The sequence below is a fragment of the Pseudochaenichthys georgianus genome, chromosome 23 (genome assembly GCF_902827115.2).
Source record: "Pseudochaenichthys georgianus chromosome 23, fPseGeo1.2, whole genome shotgun sequence".
Taxonomy (NCBI): domain Eukaryota; kingdom Metazoa; phylum Chordata; class Actinopteri; order Perciformes; family Channichthyidae; genus Pseudochaenichthys; species Pseudochaenichthys georgianus.
The window spans coordinates 19,081,669-19,097,280 of record NC_047525.1 but is presented as its reverse complement, the minus strand read 5'-3'; the positions used below and the strand labels follow the sequence as shown (position 1 = coordinate 19,097,280).

At 42.5% G+C, this 15,612-nt stretch overlaps 1 protein-coding gene across 6 annotated transcripts in view; it reads right to left on the bottom strand.

The window, feature by feature from the left end:
- celsr1a (cadherin EGF LAG seven-pass G-type receptor 1a) overlaps positions 1-15,612 on the bottom strand; it is an 82,516-nt gene that overhangs the window by 47,717 nt on the left and 19,187 nt on the right. The gene's annotated exons all lie outside the window — the stretch shown is intronic.

Genomic DNA, 15,612 nt, shown 5'->3' with positions numbered 1-15,612 from the left:
AGGATTTCGGCCCCTAGGGAGGCTTGGGTCTGGTCTCATACCTACTTCTGGCACAACTGTAAGCTCTGGTGCCTATGGAGGGAAACAGGAGGCTATAGGCTACAGAGGGCACAGGCTGGGTGAAATACAGCTGACAACAGGTGGTGGGGCCAGATGAAATTCACAGGGGGTTAATACTGTTGAAACATGGCAGGGAGATGGGTCAGATTGCAGAGCTTGACTGGAGAGTGTGTCATGTGTGTTGGGGTGAAAGAGCCACAGTGAGGTTGGACCACAGATGCGCTGTCACTCTCAGGCATGGTCGTGGATGAGGTTGTTTCCCAGGACCCTTACTCTCCTCGTGCACACACAGACGCACTGTCGATCAGAGCAGGGTGTGGACAGGCCGGCTCATCAGAGAAGTCTGGAGCTAACTGCTAACTAGACTGGAGGTCAACGACGACTGAACCAGGACCGATAACTCACCATGTGAAGCAACGCGAGGGTAATTTATTTCTGGTTGGACGTAAATCAAGGTGCATGCTGGGCAACAAGAGTCCCCAAATGCGCACGTACAAAATGCACACATGCATTAACAAGTCACTCAGCAGGACGGTGACATTACGCAGCAGCTGTGGTGTAGTGGGCTGCTGGAATGGAGGTGCTCATTCATCAGTGGGCTACTGTCTCTGCAGCGCTCCACACCTGTCTCTCCCTGTAAGTCGGGGGAAACTCTGTTATCCCACTTGCCGCCAGAGATCCTTCAACTGACGTCGAATACACACACGCTGCATTGACTCACTTAGAAATGTGTGCGCACAGTGACACGATTGTGTGTGTAGAATCATACTTTAGGGAATATCATGCTAATTTGGCGGCACATTTCGATGGGTTATTGTACAAAGTATTCAGATGTATTCCTGGCTTACACACAAACACACGACTCCAGCAATGCTCAGTGTTAAGCTTTTACACGTTGACTGACACAGGGCTTCGATACACAAGCCGAGCTATTTCGTGACTAGTTAACTATATAGGATTAACGGTACAATACAGTCAGGGCTCTAAGATCTATTATCTTCTCAGAGTAGGGAAGGTAAAGGGTGGTGGAGGTGGGGGGTGAGGAGAGTAATGACACCACTTAGCATGTGCAACCACAACTAGATCCAGAAATGACGGGCCATAAGACGGAAAGGATCATGGGATCATGGAAAGATGCTCAAAAAAAAGAGAAGGGTGGTGCTGAGACATTCTGATTCAGATTGCATTGGCTTGGCAATCATGCGGCACCAATTATAATAAGTGGTGTATTTTTAAATACTGCAAGAGGAAGGCAACACGTCTTAGCTTTCTTACTCAAAATGTCGTAATGATATGATGACTATTTGCGACACTTTAAAAGATAGTTGTTTGTTTGTTTGTATCCTTTTGGGGTATCCCAACCCACGCTATTTATAGCGCCCACCAGCTGCTAGCATGGGATCACACACACATACAGAGGATGGGCTGAACCGTGGAAAGGGAGTGTCACGGACATAAGCCACGGAAAAAAACATTCTATGTGTGTAAGCATGCACACACACGCATATAGGCCCCCCCCCCCCCCCCCCCCCCAGCACAAATAGACACACAGGTTTAACAGCACTTGAGTGTTTATTAGATGACCCTTTGGGTAAAAACTAGCATCAAAGCTGCTGCGTGATCTCAGCTCTTTTGAAGTATCGTGGGTAAATGTTTATCGTTATACACTACCCCTTATCTCTTTTCGCTGGCATGATTACGAGATAGAGGAATAGTGCTTGTAAACAAATGGTTTAAAGCACACAGGTTATTGCACTTAACAGCCTTATAAATATGAATCTAATGATAAATATTATCAGTTCAGTCGGTAGATTGTATTTAATGAGGTGTAGATGGATTAATTATTAGCAGAAATAAAAAAGAGTTATATGGGCAGGTAGGTAGGTGGTGAGGCTCGAGAGGCGATAAGAGCTGTTAATGACCTGTGAAGCAATGACACACTTGTGTTTGCGTATGACCACACAATGATCGTACACTCGTGCACACACATTAAAGCTAATAAATCGGTCTGTCACCTGTCAGCAGGCTCCCCTGGCCACATAGTTATGTCTAACACACACACACACACACACACACACACACACACACACACACACACACACACACACACACACACACACACACACACACACACACACACACACACACACACACACACACACACACACACCACACACACACACACACACACACACACACACACACACACACACACACCATGTATACATCACTTCAGGGGACATTACATTGACTTACATGCATTTCCTAGAGACTTATCCTAACCTTAACCATAACCAACACATGCCTAACCCTAACCCTAACCCTAACCCTTACCCTTACCCTTAACCTAACCCTTACCCTAATCCTAAACCTAACCAAGTCTTCACCCTAAAATTAATGATCCCCCTTATGGGGACTTCCAATTTGTCCCCATAAGGGAGGCGAGTCCCCACACGTGACTATGTAAACAGATGTAGGTCCCCACAAGTATAGTAATGCTAGTCCACACACACACACACACACACACACACACACACACACACACACACACACACACACACACACACACACACACACACACACACACACACACACACACACACACACACACACACACACACACACACACAAAAATGTCTTCTTCTGTGGTTTGTGACTGTCGTAACCAACCTGAATTGTTGACACACATTCTGTCCAGCTGTCGCTAAGGGACAACCAGACACGGCTCCAGACGACACAAACACACATTATACATATTACCTATATTATATTGAATACTATAAAAGAAGCTTGTATAAGATTATTTACTTTAAGAATATTCAAATATCACAAAGGTTCCTATTTGAGACATGGCATTACTATTTAGTTTAGTTTATACGGTGACAACTGTGGTGGCCACCCCTGCCAAACTCCAATGTGTAAAATCAACAACAGTGTTTTGTCAGTTAGCGAGAACACTAGTCAGTAAAACAACAGAACAAACAAACATTTGTAGCTGCGACAGGTTTCAGGGAGGTGACAAGCCCACCAGAGAGACACACTTCACCCCCTACACACGATTCCTGCCCTCCTAACACTGCATTGAAAGGAGAAATCAAGACAGCTGTTGCTTTCAGAAAATGTATCTAGATTTTCTATCTTGTATTGTTTTGTTGGTGTCTGGATCCACAGAAGAAACACCAGAAACAGTTTTCAACCTGAAGCTATTCCTTCCTTCAGTAGCCGTTACTCAGCTGACGAGGTTATTTCCCCCCTGCTGACATTTATCATGACTAAAGAGAATGGTAATTGAGAGCGTAAAATGTTACAAGCTCAAGGGAGGCCCGCCATTATAAAGGCAGGAAGACTATACGACAAGGCATTGTAAAAAAGATTCTCTGCCATTTTTGGCCCCGCAACACTGTTTATTGCACAGTTAAGGTTTTACAGCAGAGCAGCCAATGAAAACGTGTCAGGTACTTTTCAAACACCAACGAGCAGCGGACGCCTTTCTCCCCCTCCCTCTGTCTCACTCTCTTTTGAAGAAAAGGTTTCACATATTTGAATCAATACAAAGCCTGAAATTGAGTGGCTTTCAGCCAATCACTGAGCAGAAACTCAACTGTCAGCTCCACCTTATTGGACACACCTGAACACCCCCAGCCTATCAGGAAGGACAAACAAACAACAAGCGTGACAGACACTCTTTGAACAGTTCAATATGACAGCCAATTGTTTCTTCTGTGTTTCCAATAAAACACCCCAGAGATAGGAAATGACAAAACAATGGCTTTGCTCAGAGTTGAGTTCAATAAAAACGTTCTTCCTCGTCTGTCTTCCTCTCATTTCCCTAATCTCTCTTTGTGTGCCCATGCTCCATTAAAACATTTGACTTTTTCCTCAAAGGAAGCATTGCCTTCAATGGTAATTCCAAATGTCCTGTGAGAGGCCAACAAGATGTCAAGTTTCATCTCCCTTTCGCTCCTTTTCTCTCTCATGGCAACCAGCGCCAACATAGGATCGCATATCAGCAGCCAGCAGACACGCTGACAGACATCCTGTACGCTGGTAGCTGAGGGGAATCACCCTGCAGAAATCACACTGTAAACGTAATCAAAGCACCATCAATCAAAACACGTCCAGCCAGATTAACAAGTAAGAAGAGATAAACAGAAAATAAAGTGATTAGTGAAAGCAGGCAATGGGTATTGGTAACTAAGGTCAAACTTTTTATTTCGCAGATATTAGCAATAATATTGATCTGGCTTAGTCCCCGCTCTCTCTTAAATATATATCATTAAACCATACATGGAATTATATATGTTATTACCTCATGTGCTGTCAAACTTTCTTACAGGTTATTCTGTTAATTAACCCAGCAATGTCTTCTAAAATGTGTAACTTAAGACACCATGCTTAGCACTGAAAAAGGCTAGTTTGGCTCTGTATAAAAAACGATACTAAATCTGCAGGCCTTTTATAACTATTCTTAACCTACTATATGTTGTTGGTACAAAAACTGAAATGTAATAGTTGATTTATTAGCAGCTTATGAACTTTTGGACGGAGCCAGGCTAGCTCTTTCCACCTACTCTCAGTCTCTTTGCTAAGATAACTGGCTCTAGCTTCATATCTATAGACAGATATAAGAGTGGAACAAATCTTCTTATCCAACTCTTGGCAAGAATATCTATAAGTGTTTTTCTTAAATGTCAAACCTTGCCTTTAAACAATTGCAGTTTCAACTCAAAGCTCTATAGGAAGAGGCTACTAGAGCCAACGTTTGATCCTGCCCAGGAGGATTGAAAAAGCTGAGTTATAATATATACGGGTTCTGTATAACCCGGTTTCACATATTTCAATGATAAAGTATATGTTTAAAGGATTAAGCTCCTTTAGCTCGTTAACCACGAAGCAGCGGTGATTTCAAATGCAAATAAAGGTTAACCAAGGGTAGATGATTGACCACAGGAATGCAAGAGGCAGCAGGTTCACAGATACAGACGAGAGAAAGAGAGATATTTATGGATTCTCAGACATCTATAATCTATAGGTCCATGACTCTTTGATACTTTATTTCATTTCAGGACTTATAACAACAACATGTTTCAAACCAAATATATAGAATTCTTGCAATCTCACATGACGATTCTCGAGAGGCCAACGCTCAAGTTAAAATAATAGCCAAGAACACCGCTTTATGTAAGAAGTTGTGATTCTACTCCACAGCCTCTGTCAGCTTACACTCAACACGATTGAGTTTCTATCTGCTGGCACTGCTGAGTGTGTGAGTACACTCGCTCATATCTAGAAGCCCTCAGCGAAAGACCCTCTCATCCCCTTTACAAGCAGTTGGCAGTATTCTTTCACAGGAATGCCCGTCTGTCTGCCTGAATGAAGTGTTGAGCAAAGAGAGGGCTCCGATTTAAACACTCACACATACACATGGCGATAAACATGGAGGACATCGGCGGCGAGAGGAAGGGTAAGGATAATATACCGTGTGTTATTTCATATGCAGCGTGAGTAAGGGGCAATGGAAACAGCAATAAAGAACAGGAGGGAGAGTGTGTGTGTGTATAGACTTCATTACTGCTGTATCTTATAATGCAGGGGGCTGATTAATTATTGTGTCAGAGTTACAAACTGTGTGTGCATGTTTGATCATATATCTTCAGGGCTACACACACACTCACAGCTGTTGCACTCTAATTTCCCCAAAACACCTGCAGCACTTCAGGAGGCTAAACATTTCCCCTCTGTTCCTTCTCTCTTTCCCCTTTCCTAATCTTCATCCTTCACTCAATGACCACCTTAGTGGGATTAGCTCCCGCTCTCTCATTCTCTCTTCAAGCCTTCATAGGGGGAGAAAACGGCAGCAGGCACACAAAAGAGTCCTTTCACCCCAGGAGGGAGTAGTGGGTGAGGTCTGGGTGTTGGGTGGGTGGGTGTTTGCCCCGGGGTTGTCAGAAGGATAACATCCCAGAGAACAGGTGGGATTACACGCACACACTGACTGAACCAGGATCAGTGCTTGGGACTATCACAGCCCTGACAACAGGTGGGAAGGAACCAGAGTCCTTTGGGTCACACAACTTCCAAACCAGGGAGGTAGTAAATACATTTTGAATTCAAATGAAGAGACCAAAATAGAACCAATCTTTCTCGTCATGATGAGAAAATGTCTCATTGTAAGACCCTCCAATTACTCTCCATTTGTTTTTTGGAAAAGCTAAGCAGTTCTTTGTGATGCATGTTTTTTTTGTTATATCAAAATGCTCCACAAGCTCTTCCTTAAAACCAATGTCAATTTAAGTTTACCATCAAATATGTTCTCTGCTTTCTCTCAAATAGAATGTTTAGTACTATACTTAATTAGATGAACAGTTGCGTAGCCTTAGTTTGAAGTTGTTGCCACATCAAATGTCTATAAATCCAAGGATGTATACTAGTTTTCGAAGACATAATATATTGTTTTCTTATCGCAAGCCCATTGCAAGAGCAGAATGCACCTTGCACTTCTTCCTAAGGGTCTTGGTTAAAAAGAAAAGAAATAGCCCCTCTCATTAAATCTGGCAAATATTTCCCCAAAATGCAGTGTCCCAACATCGAGCAAAGCTGCTGTTGTGCGTGAGTCGGACACACAGAGACATGAAATCCAAAAAGATGCTTTAAGTCACAGTTAAAGAAATAAGTAAAGGCACAAGCCATCAAACTGCCAGTATTAACAGCTGCATTGCTAACAGTAATCTGTTCCATCTCGTGTAGGCAAACGGTTAGAAACCCTCCCTACTTTGATAATGTGAGACCTTTGGCTTGGCACACGAGGGAGTTCAGAAGCCTGTTTCAACTTCTCCTCCACCTTCACCTTTAAGCAGAATGGACTTTCACAAGCCATCCACAAGTGCCCTTAGCGGCTGTACTCAAGCATAGCACTCAGGGGCATCGAGTGCCAGGCGAAGAACCGACCCGGCTAGAATATCTATGTCCCATTTAGGATCCTTGGGAGAGAGCCGTGAAAAGAATAGCAGCACTGTTCTCGTCCAGACAATACTAAACGAGCCCGGATGAGGATGCCAGACAATGCAAAATGAGCCCAAATGAACGCCTGGGTTGTTTCCGCGTCGGAGGGTTGACTGGTATTAGTGCACTTGTTCGCTCAATGCATGTTCGACTTTTGCCAACAAAGGTAATTAATCACGGAGATACTAGAGAGGCCTTGATCAGCGGAGTGGAGATATGGACATGAGATTGAAAGCAGAGATGGAGGGAGAAAAGGCATCAGGACTGGTGTTGTGACAAAGCAGATAGTCGCAAACACATTCCTGTTGTCAACAAGTTTGAGAAAGTGTCCATCAGTATTGAGTAAGGTGGGAAAAGAACATTGTGGGAAACTAGATTAAGCCATCCAATCTGCGTAAATCAATGAGGAATACATTCTTTGTCTATTCAATCTGGCGGGTGTCATGCGATACTTGCATGGTTCACACAAACTCAATTATAACATTTCTGAGCATAACACCAGTTGTGCTGCCAAACACCATGACTGGAGAACAACCAGGCCTAATAGAGCACTACCAAGTCCCCTTAGCTTTAAATGTCCAGGCACTATCAAATCACTGTTGTTGCAGCCCCACTTTTATAATCGATTTTAAAACACTGGTAAATCCACTTTGCTGCTCCTCTCAGTCTCTTAGCTGTCAGCCGTCCCCTCCCTCACCATGCCTCTCTCCTGAGCCGAATAATCAAGTTAAAGCCTAACACTTCTTCTAATGAAAGTTTCAAAATGTTACAGCTTCCAGGTGTCGTCACACTCTGTCTTCGCCGGATGATGTGGTGGCTAAAAGAGAGAAGAAAGAAAATCTCGCCTTGAGGCAAAGAAGTGGGCGACATTCTGCCCAACACACTCTAAAGGTTACCTCCACAGGAAAATGGAACACTTTTTTCCGTGTTGATTTGACAGCTGAGGGACACTTTAATTGCAGATTTCTAAAGCAAAATGTAAATAATGTTATATTGAAAAGAAAGGGTGCAAGTCTAAACATGACCTGTCATCACCTCCAGTAGGAAGCGAGCCGTCGACATAGTTTAAAAACGAGAATGAGCATCATAATGCCCTGTCAGAGCTGGGAGATGAAAAGAAGCACACTATGGTATGACTGTCAATTTGTTGTAAGGTTTGTTAACTTGTGAGCTGTCAATCAAACTGAGACCACCTGAACTTCCTCAACTTCCAACTGGGTGACGTTAGCTTGTGGTGTGAAAGCAAAGCAGACCAACCACAGGAGAGGATACATGTATAAAATGAATACATATTATGCTTAAATACTCATAAATGATTGTCCCGATTGAAGCTCAACAGTCAACCCAACAAACATTAAGTTAAGACACGTCTTTTTCCTCCTGATTCTCCTGGTTTGCACGTTGTATTGACATGTGAGATACGGCAGGATCATCGATTTACTCGAGTGTTTTAGATGCACACAAACACCGACACATGCATTTTGCAGGAATGCTGGGTCTACTGATGTGTCACCATGTTGAGTCCTCTCAGCGTGTGTGGTCGGCTCATTAGCATTAGCACCATTAGATCTTCCCAAAGTCCTTATTCATGAGATCACAAAAAGGCGAAGAGTCAAACAGGCCATTCTCTGGCTTGGAGAGAATCGCTCATCTAAAACCAGGAATGCAAACACACACATGCACACACAATATCTAAAGGCAGTGGAGCCTAGTTAACAGTTGATCAAGCTAAATAATAGACAAGCATTTTTCATGACAAACACATGTGTGTATATATATATAAGTGTGTATTTACATGCTCACACTGCTCCTCCCCTCACTCTCTAGCATTGATCCCGTTTGATAAGCTAACAGGGAACACATAGTTGGTTGGGTGGGGGTGCACGCTGATCTAAGCCTCCTCACAGGTCGACCTGCACCGCTCTCTTAAGAGCTACCCAGCCACGAATGGCCTAATAGGACCAAAGTATCCATTACACCGACACTAGAACCTGTCTTTCCCTCCGACTCTGTGTTAGCTGCTCCCTTCCCTCGCTCATCATGGTATTCGTCTTTATTTTATTTACTTCTATAAAACGTTTTTGGTGTGGTGAAATTGTACGATTTTAACTGCCAGTTCAGTTCAGAAAAGCAACAACTCAACTGCAATAATATACAAATATACAAATCAATAAAATGAATATAAGGTAACTTTGTAAACATAAACTTTTTGTAAGTTCCTGCCGGTGCTTTTCCCCCCGTCTCTTTCCAACTCGCCATGTCCCTCTTGTCTTGCTCTCTGAGGAGGTGTCGGGTTTCAGTTATTGTTGGTGCTGGTTACTGATAAATAGGGTGCCTAGTTACCAGCCAACGCACGATTGGCTCTTTTCAACAAAGCAGGGTGAAAAGAGGAGGGGCGGTGTAGGGAGGTCGCCATGGGAAACCATGAGACTTGTGTCCGTTTAAATAGAGACTCGGGCAAATCTCCAAGACGTTTGTGTGTGTGTGTTCAAGTGTGTGGGTGTATGCGTGGATGGAGCTGTTTTCAGGGGACAACGCTCAAGAGATGCCCCACTGACACTCCTGAATACCCCACCAACACATGCTGAATGCCTGCTAATACCCCCATCTTGCTTCCAAGTCTGCATAATATACAAGAAATCTTCCATGTTTTTTTATAACCAATCGGCAAAAGTCCAAGACTTAATTTATAATAATTCAAACAAATTAAAGCAGCAAGTCCCCAATAAATCGAATAATCTTGTTACATTCAATACAAACAAGCCATGGTGGTTCAATTACCTAAGCTAAAGGTGCCCAGTAAATTCAGAAAATACAACAAAAATACTGTAATCAAGCCATACATTTAAAAAAATCCTAATATGCTATGACTTAATTCATAAAATTGCATACAATAAAAAAGTAATCCCCAATAAATCCAATAATCTAGTTACATACAATGCAAACAAACCTTGGCTGTTTAATTCCCTGAGCTAAAATTGTCCAAAAATACTGATTTTTTTTTACAATATGCTATGATCATAGACTGTATATATAGTATATATAAACTATGATATGATACTCAAAATTGCAGACGATAAAAAAAAATCTTAAATCCCTAAAATAATATCATTGATATATTCATAGTTGTCTAGGTTCTTACACATGAGGCAATTGTGTAAAGATCTTAGATGGATGGCAGTTATACTTCCAGCTAAGATAAGTTAAGTCTTAATAAATGCTGAAGTTACTATTCTGAAGGAAACTACACATATCCTCCCCTTTTTGTTTAACTGCCCCCCAGCGAGTGGCCTGTCTGCTCGTTACAAGGTTAGCACTAGATGAAAAGAATACCTGCCATTTCTCACTCTGTCTGCTGTCAACCCACGAGGCAGCAACAAGCGAGTCAAACAGCAAAGAATAGAGTGACTTCACAAAAGCAGGCTGCTATAATTGTTACTTTTCATTCCTAATTAGCCACGGTAAAACTCCCCAAACTACCTCACCCTCTGTTCTCCGGACGAGTGTTCGAGGCCTGGAGGCTCGCTCTTAAGACCTGCTGTCAACTTCAGGAAGTCTAGAGAAACACTATAAATTGTTAATGTATCAGCCGGAACTTTGAGGCTGTCAGAGGACGAGTGAGAGCTAACAATTATCAGAACAGCAGCATTCACACTTTGCAGCTTGTAAAGTGTCTTGAAAGATTGAACTGTCTGGTGGTCCTTTAATTGACAACACTAAAATCTGGCTTTTAATAAACATGTTGTTGGTGGCGCCATTCCTCTCACTAGATTTAGATGGTGGACAGAAACTAAGTATTTTTACTCAAGTACTGTCACTAAGTACAACTTTGAGTGACTTGAACTTTTCTTGAGTATTTCCATTTTATACTACCTTATACTTCAACCAACAACAATTTAGTGTCAAATATTGTACTTATATAAATCAATTAAGTCATTATGATGTACTATTATGGAGTAGATTACCTAGCAGTGTAATAAGTCTTACAAATTAGCTCCTCCTGTACTAGCTGCTAAAATGGTGTACACATTATTGCACCACTAACTATAATCCAGTGATATAATATATGCCACTCTGCATAGTAGTACTATTATTTTTGGTACTACAAATAGTTGTATAATATACTTTTTCAACTAGAAACAAACTGTTGTCATGCTCATGAACATAAATAAAGCATCATTAGTGTCACGCTTTATGGGAAGCTGAGATTGCACTCTAAATGCTTGGCTAATTGCCCTGCCTGACATATAGTATGAACACATGCAGTATATCAGCTGTTCAGACGCTGTGGGCCAGCCGTTCTCCCCAGCCAAACATTTGCTCAATCAATGAGTCACTCATTCATTGAATCAGCCAGTCAGATTCACTGATTCATTCATGCGTTCAGTCCACCATCGGTTAGTCAGCAACCAACCAGGCAGCAGATTGGATCTGTGATACAGACGCAGATGGTAGGGCTGAGGCTCGCCTCACAGCCCACCTGGAGCTGCCGGCTGCCAGCTGACCTCTTGATGTTTCTATCCTCTCTTGGCCCGGTGCCGTCACGGATTCAGCGAGGGCAACTGAAATACCTTACCCTCTCTCTTTCCTAATTTAGGATGCAATAAAGTAGAAGGAGATTACGGAGGCTGGCTCAGGTGCAATTCACAAAGACTGTTTGTGTGCCACGTGGGTTTTTTGTGTCTGGGTTTTATTGGCCCTCTCTTGGGTTTACTGGTTTACAAGAGGAACATTAACAGAATTGTAACACAAAATCGAAAGAGAGAGTAAGAATCTTAGCTTTCATAACCAGAAAGAAACAGCAACATGCAAAGTGCATACTGCATGAGCAACACTATTTGAATAGAGCCCTTTACATCCCATTTACAACACCATTCTCTTTATGAGATGTGGCCTGGATGGGGGTTGCAGAGGACTAGAGAGGAGAGCAGTGGTGTAACAAAGCGGTACGCTTGAGCGGAGGGGAATAATTCCTTCTCACCGGGAGATTCTTTGAAGTCAGAAAAAGAGGGAATGTGAGGGTAAAAAAAAAGTTGAGATGCCCCCCACCTCTTTCCTTCCATCCTCCCCCCTTCCTTCCTTTCTCACCTCCTCATTATTTCACCTCCCTTCCTCTCAAGATTCATCCACATCCCTCGCTTCATCTCTTATCACAGCCAGAACTTCCATCCCCTCATCCTACATCTTCTTCCACCTCCTTCTCTCCTGTTTACTTCTGTCCTTCTCTCCCCCCCCCTCTTCTTCTCCTCCAAAGGGTCAGTTAAATGTCAATGTATTGTGCTCGGTGACACGGCTGACAAGAATGGTGTGTGATAATGAGTCAGCTTCAGGAAAGAAAAGGAGGGAGGCAGTTAGAGGTATCAGTTTCTGTCAATTTACCACTTTCTTTAGAGAGAAGCTCCCTAGCGCTCTGATTTAAAATAGCTATATCAGGCAACAAAGCTTCCTTAAGGTTAACTTAAAAGAAAAATAAATCAAAGTGAATTCACTAGTGGCTACATGGAGGTTAAGCTTTCCTCCTATAGATATTTCATCCTGACCAAAGTTTTCCAGTTGCTAATCCGGATTATTTTGACCCGTTATGGTTTGAATGAGTTACCCATAAATTGAACATGTTCATTATCCAGGGCTTGTGTGCAAACCTAGGACCAAGTAATTCCTCAGAGCTACTCAGCAGAAACACTATACATATTAATCCCGCTTCAGATTCAGTTAAGCGTCCCTTAAAATGTGACAGAAGCTCTTTTTAGCTTGGGTGGTCCCACTAGTTCTTACCAACGTTGACAAATTGTCGGCATTCCTAACTGAAATTGAGGTAGCAATTACTGTCATCACACCGTAAAGCTAAGTATAGCAGCTTCTTATTATAAGGAAAGCAGCTGGACGCAAGGTCATCTTTTGCTTTTATCTTCATCTTCCCTCATCAACTTTACATTGTTAACATAATGAACTGGCAATCGGTCTTTTGAGTTCTTCCATTGAGGCTAAGACGACATCTTGACAACTACAGATTACACATGTTTCTTTGTGGGAGACAACATTATTCTTGTAATCTTAAATTACTTCTCCTTGTCATCCTTCGTCATACTCCTTCGCCCTCCTCTCGTTCAGCGGGATTTATCAGGGCGGGGGAACGGTAAATTATGACTTCAGCTGAAACCTGCAGGTACACGCCCCAACATCACACAGCTATTAGATCGACCCCCAATGAGACACATTTGAATGGTCCCACAAATTACTGTGTCAGCACTTCACGTCATTCCCGAATACAGAATATTTCTGCGTTTGAAATAAGGAAAAGAATGTAATTGCAGTTAAGGAGTTCTGTTATGACATGTTTTGATGATTTCAAGGAGATGATATGTAAAACAAAAAAACAGAAGCTTGGCTGGCTGTGTGTGCGTGTGTGTGTGTGTGTGTGTGTGTGTGTGTGTGTGTGTGTGTGTGTGTGTGTGTGTGTGTGTGTGTGTGTGTGTGTGTGTGTGTGTGTGTGTGTGTGTGTGTGTGTGTGTGAGAAAAGAGAATGTCAATGATGTTCATGCACATCAGTTATTTCTTAGGAATTACCATTTCAAAGCACTTCATGTGTTTAAAGTACATGTTTGAAAGTTGACACACACACACGCACACACACACACACACACACACACACACACACACACACACACACACACACACACACACACACACACACACACACACACACACACACACACACACACACACACACACACACACACACACACACACACACACACACACACACACACACACACACACACACACACACACACACACACACACATACACCTACACATACACACATACACATACAGCTGGATGTTTCTTGGTTTGGCTGGCAGGTGAAATCATTCCAGTGGTGGAGGTTGGAATGTGGAATCTATTAAGTAGGAAGAGATGTCTTCTGGTAATACACAAAGGACAGTGTGTGAGTGTGTGTGTACAATATGTGTGTCAGACAAAGATAGAGTGTGTGTGCTCTCTAGTGATCCTATATTTGCATCAGTTCACCAGTTGTTTATCCAGGTTTGGGGCCTATCTTTTCCAGAGAAAAGTTGGGGTTTGTATACTTAAGAGAAACAAGAGAAAACAGAGTATAATTACAATTCTAGAGCTGATGTGTTAACACTGAATCTATTGAGTACTGTATTACAAAGCAGTAAAGAGTGTACAATACAGGAAAACTTCAATTAAATGTCAGAGGTATGCCCGTGTGATGCCTGCCCACGGCTACTGTCATCGCTTTAGTAATAACAGGGCATTGCCACTGTATCAGCCCCCACTGAGTGAGTGACTACAGAGAGCAGGTATGGATGGTAGTACAAGGGCTGACTGTTTATACATGTACATGTGTGTGTGTGTGTGTGTGTGTGTGTGTGTGTGTGTGTGTGTGTGTGTGTGTGTGTGTGTGTGTGTGTGTGTGTGTGTGTGTGTGTGTGTGTGTGTGTGTGTGTGTGTGTGTGTGTGTGTGTGTGTGTGTGTGTGTGTGTGTGTGTGTGTGGCAAATGATGATGATCCCAGCCGTAAACCAAGTTGCCCCGAGGTCAAACCAGAAAAACTAACCACAGCTATCCGCTTTCATGTTATGGACGCTGTTTTACAAGACTTTCAGGCCTTGAGTCATATCAGTGAGTCCTCCGCATATATGAAGCGCATAATATGGTAAAAACGCATCGCTACGACAGATTTGGTGCATGGAAGAGTGTAAAGGAAGAAGGGCAGAGGAGGAAATGCTAAATGTGGTCTCACTACAAGAAAATAACAGAAACACAAATCAGATTTTTCATATTAAGCTGAACAAAAGGGGATTTTGATTGTTTGATTATTTAGCAAGCTAGTCCATGTCAAAAACTTCATTTGATCAATCACCAAAACTCCTTTAGTATGCTACTTATTTGGTGAACAACACTTTGATTAGCAAAATCAAAAGATTGATACATTAGCTAACAAGCTAACTATAGCTTTTACTGAAATGTGGCGGGAAAATGTGACACGTTATGCTTAAAGGAATATTATGATGTTGAATATGTTCATTTGCTATCTTTGATACCAGATTGATACTACTCTAACATCCGTTTATTATACAAAGCTACAAGCACGAGACCGTTTGAGTAGCAGAAAGAGTGGAAGCTTTACACTTTTTTGTCCAGCAGCTGTTTCCTTCTGTTTGGAGTCTTTAATCTAATCTAGCCTCTTAGCTGTAGCGTCCAACCATCTGCAACATGCACATTATACATTTTTGTTGAAACACAGTACAAATACTCCACTTCAATGTTCAAAGCCTGATGCAGCAGGCTGTATTTCTACACATATACTTGAAGCATGCACATATTCTTCAGCACCGAAGGAATGTATGCATGTATAGATGTGTGTCCATGTAGTGATGCATGTGTTGAGAGCAGCAGTATGCCAGGCATGGAGAGCCAGCTGTCGGACCCCGGACCCTCAGTAAGTTAAACTGTAAGCACCAGGCTCCCAACTCATTCCTCACATCAAACACATGGTTGAGCTTGGAAAGGCATCTCTTGG